At 32.8% G+C, this 12,500-nt stretch overlaps 1 protein-coding gene across 5 annotated transcripts in view; it reads left to right on the top strand.

Annotated features, from left to right (window-relative positions):
- LOC137648688 (organic cation transporter protein-like) overlaps positions 1-12,500 on the top strand; it is a 38,749-nt gene that overhangs the window by 6,970 nt on the left and 19,279 nt on the right. The window contains exon 1 of one of the 5 annotated variants that reach the window (XM_068381710.1): positions 4,616-4,699. The exons of 3 other annotated variants lie outside the window; for them this stretch is intronic. The gene's annotated coding sequence lies outside the window, so the exon portion shown is untranslated. One more of the 5 variants, XM_068381709.1, reaches the window with a different exon arrangement.

The raw sequence follows: 12,500 nt of genomic DNA, 5'->3' as shown, positions 1-12,500 counted from the left end.
ATCCAGCAGGGTCACCCTATTCCAGGTATAGTTCTCCTTTCTCTTAATACTTATGAACTGTTTACTCTACCATCTAGATCTTCCCATATGGCCACACCATCCAAACCTACTGGTCCATTCTTTCACCTGCGTTATTCTACCACATCCGCATATTTCCACATTACTTAATCTCTCAATACGTAGCTCTTGGGTATGTATAACTCCAATTACAATAATTAAAACATGATATACAGAATAATACTAAAGTGTATGGCTACTAAGAAAAAGAAACATCTTAAATCAAGATATTTCGACTTCAATAAAAGCAATGTAATTGTTTAAAAGGCCTTGTTTCTTCATAACTAGAATTTCGGAGTAAAATTGGTGTCCTACTGTGCTGAGAAGAGATCAAATCTTACAAATCATTAAGCTTTTTAAATCAAACGTGAAATCAAAGGTGGATAATATTTGTCTAAGATATGGAAGTGCTTTACAACTTGATATTATAATAAGGACCTTGTGTTTTTTCTCAGAATCTTTATCGTTACTGTCCTAAATCACTTCTTATGAAATCTACAATGAATTTTGTAGGCTTTGTCAGGCGTAAACCTTCAAAATATTTTACCAAATTTCTACTACTACTGAAAAAAAAAGAAAAAACATGAAAGGCGTCTATTGGATTGATTCATAAAACAGTATAAATATCAATGGCAGTTCGATTAATCATTGCTTCCCAATAACAAATAGTAGAAGATTTAAAAGCTGAAATTCCCTGATCAGATTTACCACCGACAATCAGTGGACTTTTGTAGTTATGTAAAGCCCTATTTAAGTATGTAGATCTGTATCTGAAGGAAATTATTATCGATGAACGTTTGATATAAAAATAGGTAATTGATCTCCAAAAAAAAAAAAAAAAAAAAAAATTGCAGATCTTTTTTAATACTTGTACACAGATTCGGTAAATAGTTAACATTTTGGCTACTATGCTTAAATACAGATTTCTGCCTGCAGAAAGATTTGAATGAACTAGCCTCTGCTATAGAATTAAAGTTAGAATTTTCAAAAGAAAATATTAGGAGATACGATCATCTCAGGACATATTAGGTTTTCACATTCTCTAACGTACAGTGGCTGAGAAAATTACATTTTGCCAGTTCTAAATTCTTAAAATATTAATTACAAAACATTAATGTTATGTAGCTCATAATGCAAAACCGTTTTATTATAAAACCGTGAAAATAAGATTATTCTAACAACTAATTGGAAATAAGAACGATTGGAAAACACGCATTTGCTGTCTTATTTCTCTTGATCTGAGTTTATGCGACCAATATCGACCGTATCCATGGAGTACACTTGTGATTCATTTAATGATCTTCCTAATCAGGTAGTTAGATCGGTAGAAGTTCAAAAATTCAAATTTTGCAGCAAATGTTTTTATGTTGAACAGGCTGACATGAATCTTTTTATAGTTTATATATGAAATATCTGTTTTGATGTTATTACTGTTTTTAAAATATTATAATTTAATTGCTCATTATTTCTCATTTTGTTTATTTATTTCCTATTTTCTTATATCCTTCCCTTGGGGTATAGTATCTTGTTTTTCCAACTAGGGTTGTAGCTTAGCTAATAATAATAATAATAATAATAATAATAATAATAATAATAATAATAATAATAATAATAATAATAACTGTAAAAACACACTTTTAGAGAATCCGTCGTCAAGGGCCTACCAGAGTGCTAACAAAAGCTCATAAAATCCTGCGCATGGGACTCGAGTCCCCTTATCTGGGACAGACGAGCTAAGAAATGTGTGTCAGAATTAATCACTCTAAATATAGATGTGCAGTACATTTAATTAATCTCAAATTAAATTCATTGGGTCCATAGAAGTATGTTGATATGTGGAAATATCACCTCTAGAAACATCTTAGAAGATGACAATGCTCTAAGTGAAGGACTACAGTAGGTGCCTTTGACCTGTTCGGTGGAGGTTCGAAATAGAAACATCAGATTGTCAGTAATTCTCCTGAGCTGATCCAAGACAAAAAAAAAAAAAAAAAAAAAAAAAAAAAAAAAAAAAAAAAAGATAAATAAATTGAGTTGGTCCAAGACAAGAAAAGAAAATATTGAGTTGATCCAAGACAATAAAAAAAAAGAAAAAAATGAAGAAATATTGAGTTGATCCAAGACGAAAAAAAGAAAAAAAACAGAAATATTGAGTTGATCAAAGACCAAAAAAAAAGAAAAAAAAAGAAATATTGAGTTGATCAAAGACAAAAAAAAAGAAAAAAAGAAGAAATATTGAGTTGATCTAAGACACAAAAAATACAAGAAAAAAAAAAGAAATATTGAGATGATCCAAGACAAAAAAAAAAAAAAAAAAAAAAATATTGTAATATGGATTTATGTTTCGTTAATCTTTATCGTTGTTAGTTTCGGTAAAACCGAGTCTTCTTTGAGAGAGTTTTAGTGTGATTTATTTAATTTTCTTATGAATGTAATCTTTGTTCAACATTTTTTTTTTTTGTGATGATAATAAGTCTATTTGTCTATCAATTTATTTATCTATCTACCTATCTGTCTATCTTAGGAGCATTATATATAATTGTTTATATATATATGTATATATATACAGTAAATATATATATATATATAGATATATATATATATATATGTATATATATACATATATATACACATATAAATGTATATATATATATATATATATATATATATATATATATATATGTATATATATATATATATATATATATATATATATTCATATATATATATATATATATATATATATATATATATATATCCTTTATAAGTGGGATACCTTAACGTGATGAAAGGGTTTGCGTATCGTCATGATCAGCAAGCTGTACTAGTCAGGGCCACCTATGCTAAGTTGGTTTGCTGTGAGCGATCAGACGAAAATGTTCCATCACCAATACACACTGGCCAGCGTGGTGATGAAAACTGGCAATCGCCAGACATGAATTGACATGTCTGAGGCTTTTGTCCTTCAGTGGACTATAAACGGCTGCACTTGTTTTAGGCCTGCATACACACACACACACATACACATATATAAATATATATATATATATATATATATATATATGTATATATATATATATATATGTTATATATATATGTATATATATATATATATATATATATATATATATATATATATATATATATATATATATATATATATATATAACCGAAAGCACCCAACAGAAATGTAGATAGAATACCTTGGTTTGATACAACTAAGTTTCTAAAAGATGAGCCCAGAGAAATATTTGCAATTGAAAGTAGGAATCGATTTGCAGCCTTAGAGACTTTAAGAGACGAACCACCAATTAATGAAAAATGATTTGATATTAAGAATGAATATCAGTCAGTTAGAGGTGAAATTTTGGGACATACAGTTACAAGGAGAAAATCATGATTAGACTAGACTGATAACAGGATATTATCTGACCTAGAGTATGCTGATGACGCTGTCCTTATTAGCAGAACACCACGGGTCTTGCAAAGCTTGCTTACCAGAATACATGAAATGTCACAAGAGGTTGGGCTCAAAATAAATAGAAGAAAGACAGAGATGCTGAGAACAGAATATGCAATGGAAGTTGAAATATTGTTGGAAGGAGAAAGGATTAATGAGGTGGAATCATTTAAATATTCAGGAACTATGATATCTAATACAGGATCTTCAGAATTAGAGTTTAATGAAAGATTGAATAAACAAATCAGACAATGGCTAGGTTAAGTAAAATTTGGAAATCAAATCACCTGAAATTACATATAAAAATCAGACTATATATCAGTTTAGTGAGATCGGTGTTCATGTATGGACATGAGTCGTGGTTTGACAAGAAACAATATTCAACAAATTTTGTAGATTTGAGAACAAAGCCCTCAGAAGAATATTGGGAGTTGAATCGCAGAACAGGATTAGAAACTAAACTATAAGAGAGATTACTAGAGTGTCTTATGTGGATGAGATCAGGGTGACGGGTAGACGGAAATGGTTTGGTCATGTTCTTCGCACTCCCCAAGAGAGATTAGTTCTCAAAACTATTAACTGGGCTCCTCACGGCTCTAGAATAGTTGGAAGCCCAGGCCTACATGGCTGAGGACTATGAAGCGTGAAGTATGAGAAGATGAGTGAAGTATTGATTTAAAAGCTCAAGATAGCAAGGTAGACAGACACGACTGGCGAAATTTAACCGAGGCCCTTTGCGCCAATAGGCGTAGGAGGTGATGGTATATATATATATATATATATATATATATATATATATATATATATATATATATATATGTGTGTGTGTGTGTGTGTGTGTGTGTGTGTGTGTTTGTATCATAGCGTCATAGATTAGAGAGATTGCATCACCAACAGGCTATAGAAACACAACAATCTGCCCCACAACAACAAAAAAAATATCCTTGAAGTATATCTCACCCTGTTTCTCAAGTCCTTGAAAACCAGCGAATGAATGATTATAATCTTTGTATCATTACAAGTTTATCTATGACGCAAAATCATCGATTTGTTTACGATTCGAACTTCTTCTTCTTCTTCTTCTTCTTCTTCTTCGTCATAATTACAAGCGCCATCTAGTCGCCAGAGCGTGAGACGTTATAACGAATGAAGGTGACGGAGCAGTTCAGTGCAGTTTAGATCGTGAGTGCTCTCTCTCTCTCTCTCTCTCTCTCTCTCTCTCTCTCTCTCTCTCTCTCTCTCTCTCTCTCTCTCTCTCTCTGATCCACAGTTGAAGTTCGCCAGTTCTGCCTTCGTGACATTGGGATTGCCGGAGTCTTGTCAAACGGTTAGTTGTTGAGGACTGTGTATGTTATGGGAGTCAAAAAGTTGGTGATTCAGTGACCGGCAATTTGAAATTGTGTTTTTTTTTTCTATTACCGTGTGCATTTCTTATATATATATATATATATATATATATATATATATATATATATATATACTATATAAATTTATATGTATAAATATATGTATGTATATATATGTATATATACTGTATATATATATGTATAAATATATGTATGTATATGTATATATATATATATATATATATATATATATATATCTATATTTATATATATCTATATTTATATATATATTTATATATATATATATATATATATATATATATATCTATATTTATATATATATTTATATATATATATATATATATATATATATATATATATATATATATATATATATATCATCAGTGAAGGTAGCGACAGTCAGTAATGAACGTACATTTTCATATGGAAAAGAAAGTAGTGATTCCAGATATTCTTTTATTCCCAACATTTCGTAATTCTTCATCACATTTTCCAGGGCTACTAATTAAACTTAGCCTATACATAGAAATTAAGAAACGGTTAAAATTTCTACAAATTTATTCAAAACAATAAAAATCAGTTAAAAATCAAATGAAAATTAAAAGGAAAATTATATATACAAAAGACAGATTACTGAAACCAGCCCCGCAGAAGCGAAATGAGAAACTGAATACCAACGACAGAAAGAAAACAAACCAAAGAAGGCTATGACAAATTTAATTAAATAGACGAAGCTTGGGTATTTAACGACGGAACTATTATCGTTTCCAGAGGCCGTGTAATAGTGTTTTTTTTAAATAACGCCTAAAATAACTGATGGATTTCCATGATATCAAAGCAGGGAGCGCTTCATACAATGGCTTAATTTTGGGAAATACTGTGCATTGCCAATTACGTTTCATTAACTCTTTTACTTAAGAAAATGAGGCTAAAGCCAGTCTTAGCCACCCACACATTCGCAAAAGTGATGACGTCCCTCAGTGACGTTGTTATAACGTTTCTTCCCCTGTACCTCCCATCCCCCAAATTGTTAAACGCCTGTTTAACTCCATAGATAATTGTCATATGACCTACCCCAAGCAATACGAAATCCTTTGTCAGTAAAAGTTCCGCATACCTGGTAATGTGATTCGTGACTTTAGACTTTACCTAAACACAAGACCAACGTTTTATATCTTACCCACTCACTTACATTGAAGATCAAGAATGAGACTTATGACAGGAGACGAAAGAAGCCATGCTAACCCTACACTTCGCACTTCAAGCGAGTGTTGGTAAAGCAATAGAAATATAGTTTTCTTTAGGTTAAGCCGTAGGACTCATTCTTCCATACAACACAGGTTACTCGATACATCAATTGCCAGGAAGAAAATGACAGAGAGCATTGTTTGATATAATTTATCATATCAATTTCACCAGAGAGAGTAGCTTGAATTCCTTAAAAGGTAGACTTCTAAAAGATGTTTCATATAAGGGCATTGACATCGGCCATTTGATAAATTTTGAAATCATATATATATATATATATATATATATATATATATATATATATATATATATATATATATATATATATATATTATTACTATCCAAGCTACAACCCTAGTTGGAAAAGCAAGATGCTATAAGCCCAGGGGCTCCAACAGGGAAAAATAGCCCAGTGAGGAAAGGAAATAAGGAAATAGATAAATGAAGAGAACAAATTAACAATAAATCATTCTAAAAAAGTAACAACGTCAAAACAGACATGGCACATATAAACTATTAACAACATCAAAAACAAATATGTCATAAATAAACTATAAAAAGACTCATGTCTGCCTGGTCAACATAAAAACATTTGCTCCAACTTTGAACTTTTGAAGTTCTACTGATTCAACTACCCGATTAGGAAGATCATTCCACAACTTGGTAACAGCTGGAATAAAACTTCTAGAGTACTGCGTAGTATTGAGCCTCAAGATGGAGAAGGCCTGGCTATTAGAATTAACTGCCTGCCTAGTATTACGAACAGGATAGAATTGTCCAGGGAGATCTGAATGTAAAGGATGGTCAGAGTTATGAAAAACCTTATGCAACATGCATAATGAACTAATTGAACGACGGTGCCAGAGATTAATATCTAGATCAGGAATAAGAAATTTAATAGACCGTAAGTTTCTGTCCAACAAATTAAGATGAGAATCAGCAGCTGAACACCAGACAGGAGAACAATACTCAAAACATGAATGAAAGAATTAAAACACTTCTTCAGTATAGATTGATCACCGAAATCTTGTAAGACTTTCTTAATAAGTCAATTATTTGTGTAATTGAAGAGGACACAGACTTAATGTGTTTCTCAAAAGTAAATTTGCTGTCGAGAATCACACCTAAAATTTCAAAAGAGTCATACAAATTAAAGAAACGTTATCAATACTGAGATCCGGATGTTGAGGAGCCACCATCCTTGACCTACTTACAATCATACTTTGCGTTTTGTTAGGATTCAACTTCATACCACATAATTTGCACAATGCACTAATTTTAGCTAGATCTCTATTAAGAGATTCACCAACCCCAGATCTACATTCAGGGGATGGAATTGATGCAAAGAGTAGCATCATCTGCATATGCAACAAGCTTGTTTTCTAGGCCAAACCACATGTCATGTGTATATAGTATATAGTATGAAGAGTAATGGGCAAAGAGCACTACCCTGTGGAACACCGCATATCACATTCCTATACTCATTATGGTGCCCATCAACAACAACTCTTTGAGATCTATTACTTAAAAAATCAATAATAATGCTAAGAAACGACCCACCCACTCCCAACTGTTTGAGTTTGAAATCAAGGTCCTCATGATTAACATGGTCAAGTGCAGCACTAAAATCAAGGCCAATCATATGAACTTCCTGATCACAATCAAGGTATTTCTGTACAGCATTGGGGATTGTAAGAAGGGCATCACACGCTTCAAGGCCTTTACGAAAACCAAATTGCAAACTAGGGAATAGATGATTACCTTCAGCAAACCTATTAAGACGTTTTGCCAGAAGAAGCTCAAAAACTTTAGATATCATGGAAGTTATGGAAATTGGGCGGTAATCAATTGGACTTGAGCTACCACAAACACATTTACATAGATGAGTAACATTACCAATTCTCCAACAAGTGCTAAACGCTCCTCTTCTTGCTAACTTGCGCAAAATAACAGATAACTTTGGAGCTAAGAAATCTGCTGTCTTTATAAAAAACAAAGGAAAAATACCATTTGGGTCTACACCTCCATAAGCATCAAGGTCCATTAACAGAGCTAGTTTAGTTTAGCCTGAGGAAAATAGGAATGAGGAAGTTCAAGTTTTTAATTACTCTGTTTACTGTTAGAAACATCAGCCAAAAGGTTTGCCTTTTCCTTTGTACAGTGAGTGACAGCCATCTGGTTTAAGTAATGGAGGAACTGTTGCATCTACACCAAAGAGTGCATATTTTGTATATATATATATATATATATATATATATATATATATATATATATATATATATATATATATATATATATATGTATATATGTATATATGTATATATATGTATATATGTATATATATATATATATATATATATATATATATATATATATATATATATATATATATATATGTATATATATATATATATATGTATATATATATATATATATATATACATATATATATATATATATATATATATGTATGTATGTAAGTATGTATTGTATTGTATTTATTTATTTGTGTGAGTGTGTGTGCGGATTTACCTCGGTTGTACCAAGTCTAACGTGTTTATCAGCTAAATTATCTATAACCAACAAAGGAAAGTTCTGGTAGCTAAAGATTACCTTAATTCAATTCTCTTTTGAAGGCAATTTGTTTGATTTTTTAATAACTTAACCATTAACTTATTATTTCTTTCTATATTAAGCGAAATGAAACGATTTTAAAGCCTTAGAAAACTTCCATAATTCATCAATAATTGTAGTCAGTGGGCGGCATTCATAAAGAAAAGGATATGCTTATACTTGCAAAATATGAAGCAAATCCTTCTACTTGTATTCATAAACATTTCAAGCAAAAGCTTCTACTTTTAGAGCAAAAGCATATCCTTATAATAACATAAAAGTAAATGGTTATACATAAAGAAGACCCTTTACTTCATATAAAGAGCATATGCTTCGAAAAAGCTGAGTCTGGTCAGTAGCAGATTGCAGTTCGAAGAGAAAGGTGGTTCTGTCCGATTCTCAGCATGATGGCAGATTTTGTGGATGTGAGGCATGTTAAACAATACATGCTCCCTTTACCCACACTTGATCGTGATTTCAAGATGTTATTCCGTTTTGAAGAACAAAATGTACAGTGGCTTGCAGACAGATATCTTGTCCACACCTGGAATCTCGATGAAATATCAAGGTTAAGCCATAACTTGGTGATATGCATTTTACATTTGCTTTTGCATGTATAAACAGTTGGGAGAATACGAAGGCTGCTGTATTTAGGGATGTATGTATGTACAAACAGTATATGTATGTATGTATGTATGTATGTATGTATATATATATATATATATATACATACCTGTATATATATATATATATATATATATATATATATATATATATATATACCTCTATATATATACTGTATATATATATATATATATATATATATATATATATATATATATATATATATATATATATATATATATGTGTGTGTGTGTGTGTGTGTGTTTATACAGTACATGCAAATATACTGTATTCATATAATATATAAATATAGTTTATATATATATATATATATATATATATATATATATATATATGTATATATATATATATATATATATACAGTATATCGATTCGTACGAGAAATAGATTGTTCTAAATCCCAAACCTGAAATAATTTAGCTGAAATCAACTATTTCAATTCGGTTTGCTTTAACCTTCAATTACCCTTCACCCTTCGTCCGGGTATCTTAAAGTTTCCTTCAAACTGCAAAGTTGAGCGTTTAGCGTCTTCAAAACTTTTCAACTCAAATCTTTAAATCAAATCACGTAGTTTATTATTATTATTATTATTGTTATTATTATTATTATTATTATTATTATCATTATTATTATTATTATTATTATTATTATTATTATTATTATTATTATAAAACAAGAATGGAATTTTTCGCGAGTCCTAAAAGAATTCCAAATGGCTTCAGAAGGAATAGCCATAGATTTAGCATGGAATTCTGAATGCCTCCAGAACGGAATCTCAGAACGGAATCAGAAGAAAACTTTCCCGGATTTCCAAATGGCTTCAGAAAAAATAGCCATAGACTTAGCATGGAATTCTGAATGCCTCCAGAACGGAATCTCAGAATGGTTTCGGAAGAAAACTTTCCCGAATTTCCAAAAGTCTTCAAAGGACATTAGCCGTATACTTAACATGGATTTCTGAATGACTCCAGAACTTAAATTTCCAGAAGCAGTCCTGGACAACTCCTCCCCGAGCTTCAAATGACTTCTGAAGACCTGATCTTCATTTTTTTCAAACGTAGCCTGCAACACCTCACATGATCTGTATGTAGCTGGCGAAACCTAACCAAGGAATTGCGCGTCAATAGGAGTAAGAGGAAATGAGTTGATGACTGGGAGAAGGATTTCACTTAACTCACAGAGATCGCGTTCTGGCAGAATAGGGAGCTGTCGGTAAGAATTATGTGTTACGTCTTCGGAACACCATCAACTACAGATGGTTTTGGTTGCTACCGAAGTTGTCGATCGTTCGTTTTATATCGCCCGACCTATAGAAAGACACGGGATCTTCCGTTGGGAGCTGAGCTTTGAAGATCATAATGTATGCGCCTTGAATGATCCTTTGCTTGGGCTTTTGCGACGATGTCTTATCAAAGGAGACTCTTGGAAAAAGTACGAGGCTTTGTATCGGTGCAAAAACGGATTGCAGGGAATGAGGATGGAGGCAGAATGGTTCAACTGAACGGTGAGTGACGTGTATCTTCAACAGGATTGTCCAAAATTCGCCATTGAAGTAAGGATATATCCAGACGACATTGGTAAATATATCATGTTGCTCGTCATTTACTTTGGCATGATAGTGTATGCGGAGAAATCGATAGTATTCATCTCTTTACTCATTGCCCAGATAGGTAAAGAATAAATGCCTTCGATTTCCCTGAGGAATCTGACGAAGTGAGGACTCGCGGCACTGAAATCTCTTTTGAAATCTAGAAGGACACTGACGAACTAAGGAAAAGAGACAATGAAATCTCGAAAGAAACAGATAATCTAATGAAAGAAGATCTTGAAAACTAGAAGACAGGAGAGAACAGCGAAGAGGAGCCTCTAATGCCAGAGGTAAGACACCTAAAAATAGAGAGCCTCTAATGCTAGAAGTAAGGCTCCTCAAAATATAGATCGAAGACCCTCTAATGCTAAAAGTATGGAACCTAGAAATATTTGTCAAAGAACTTCTAATGCTAGAAGTGTGGGAGCTAAAGAGAGAGGTCAAAGAACTTCTAATGTTAGAGGTGTGGGAGCTATAAAGAGAGGTAAAAGAACTTCTAATGCTTGAGGTAAGGGAGCTGAAAAGAGGGCAAAGCACTTCTAATGCTAGAGGTGTGGGAGCTAAAAAGAGGTCAAAGAACTTCTAATGCAATGGGTGTGGGACCTAAAAAGAGGTCAAAGAACTTCTAGTGCAAGGGGTGGGGGAGCTAAAAAGAGGTCAAAGAACTTCTAATGCAAGGGGTGTGGGAGCTAAAAAGAGGTCAAAGAACTTCTAATGCAAGGGTTGGGGGAGCTAAAAAGAGGTCAAAGAACTTCTAAAGCAAGGGGTGTGGGAGCTATAAAGAGGTCAAAGAACTTCTAATGCAAGGGGTGTGGGAGCTAAAAAGAGGTCAAAGAACTTCTAATGCAAGGGTTGGGGGAGCTAAAAAGAGGCCAAAGAACTTCTAATGCAAGGGGTGGGGAAGCTAAAAAGAGGTCAAAGAACTTCTAATGCAAGGGGTGTGGGAGCTAAAAAGAGGTCAAAGAACTTCTAATGCAAGGGGTGTGGAAGCTAAAAAGAGGTCAAAGAACTTCTAATGCAAGGGCTGGGGAAGCTAAAAAGAGGCCAAAGAACTTCTAATGCAAGGGGTGGGGGAGCTAAAAAGAGGTCAAAGAACTTCTAATGCAAGGAGTGGGGAAGCTAAAAAGAGGTCAAAGAACTTCTAATGCAAGGGGTGTGGGAGCTAAAAAGAGGTCAAAGAACTTCTAATGCAAGGGGTGTGGAAGCTAAAAAGAGGTCAAAGAACTTCTAATGCAAGGGGTGGGGGAGCTAAAAAGAGGTCAAAGAACTTCTAATGCAAGGGGTGTGGAAGCTAAAAAGAGGTCAAAGAACTTCTAATGCAAGGGGTGGGGGAGCTAAAAAGAGGTCAAAGAACTTCTAATGCAAGGGGTGGGGGAGCTAAAAAGAGGTCAAAGAACTTCTAATGCAAGGGGTGGGGAAGCTAAAAAGAGGTCAAAGAACTTCTAATGCAAGGGGTGGGGGAGCTAAAAAGAGGTCAAAGAACTTCTAATGCAAGGGGTGGGGGAGCTAAAAAGAGGTCAAA

Source organism: Palaemon carinicauda, chromosome 10, assembly GCF_036898095.1.
Source record: "Palaemon carinicauda isolate YSFRI2023 chromosome 10, ASM3689809v2, whole genome shotgun sequence".
Classification (NCBI taxonomy): Eukaryota; Metazoa; Arthropoda; class Malacostraca; order Decapoda; family Palaemonidae; genus Palaemon; species Palaemon carinicauda.
This window is presented reverse-complemented; position numbering and strand designations above follow the sequence as displayed.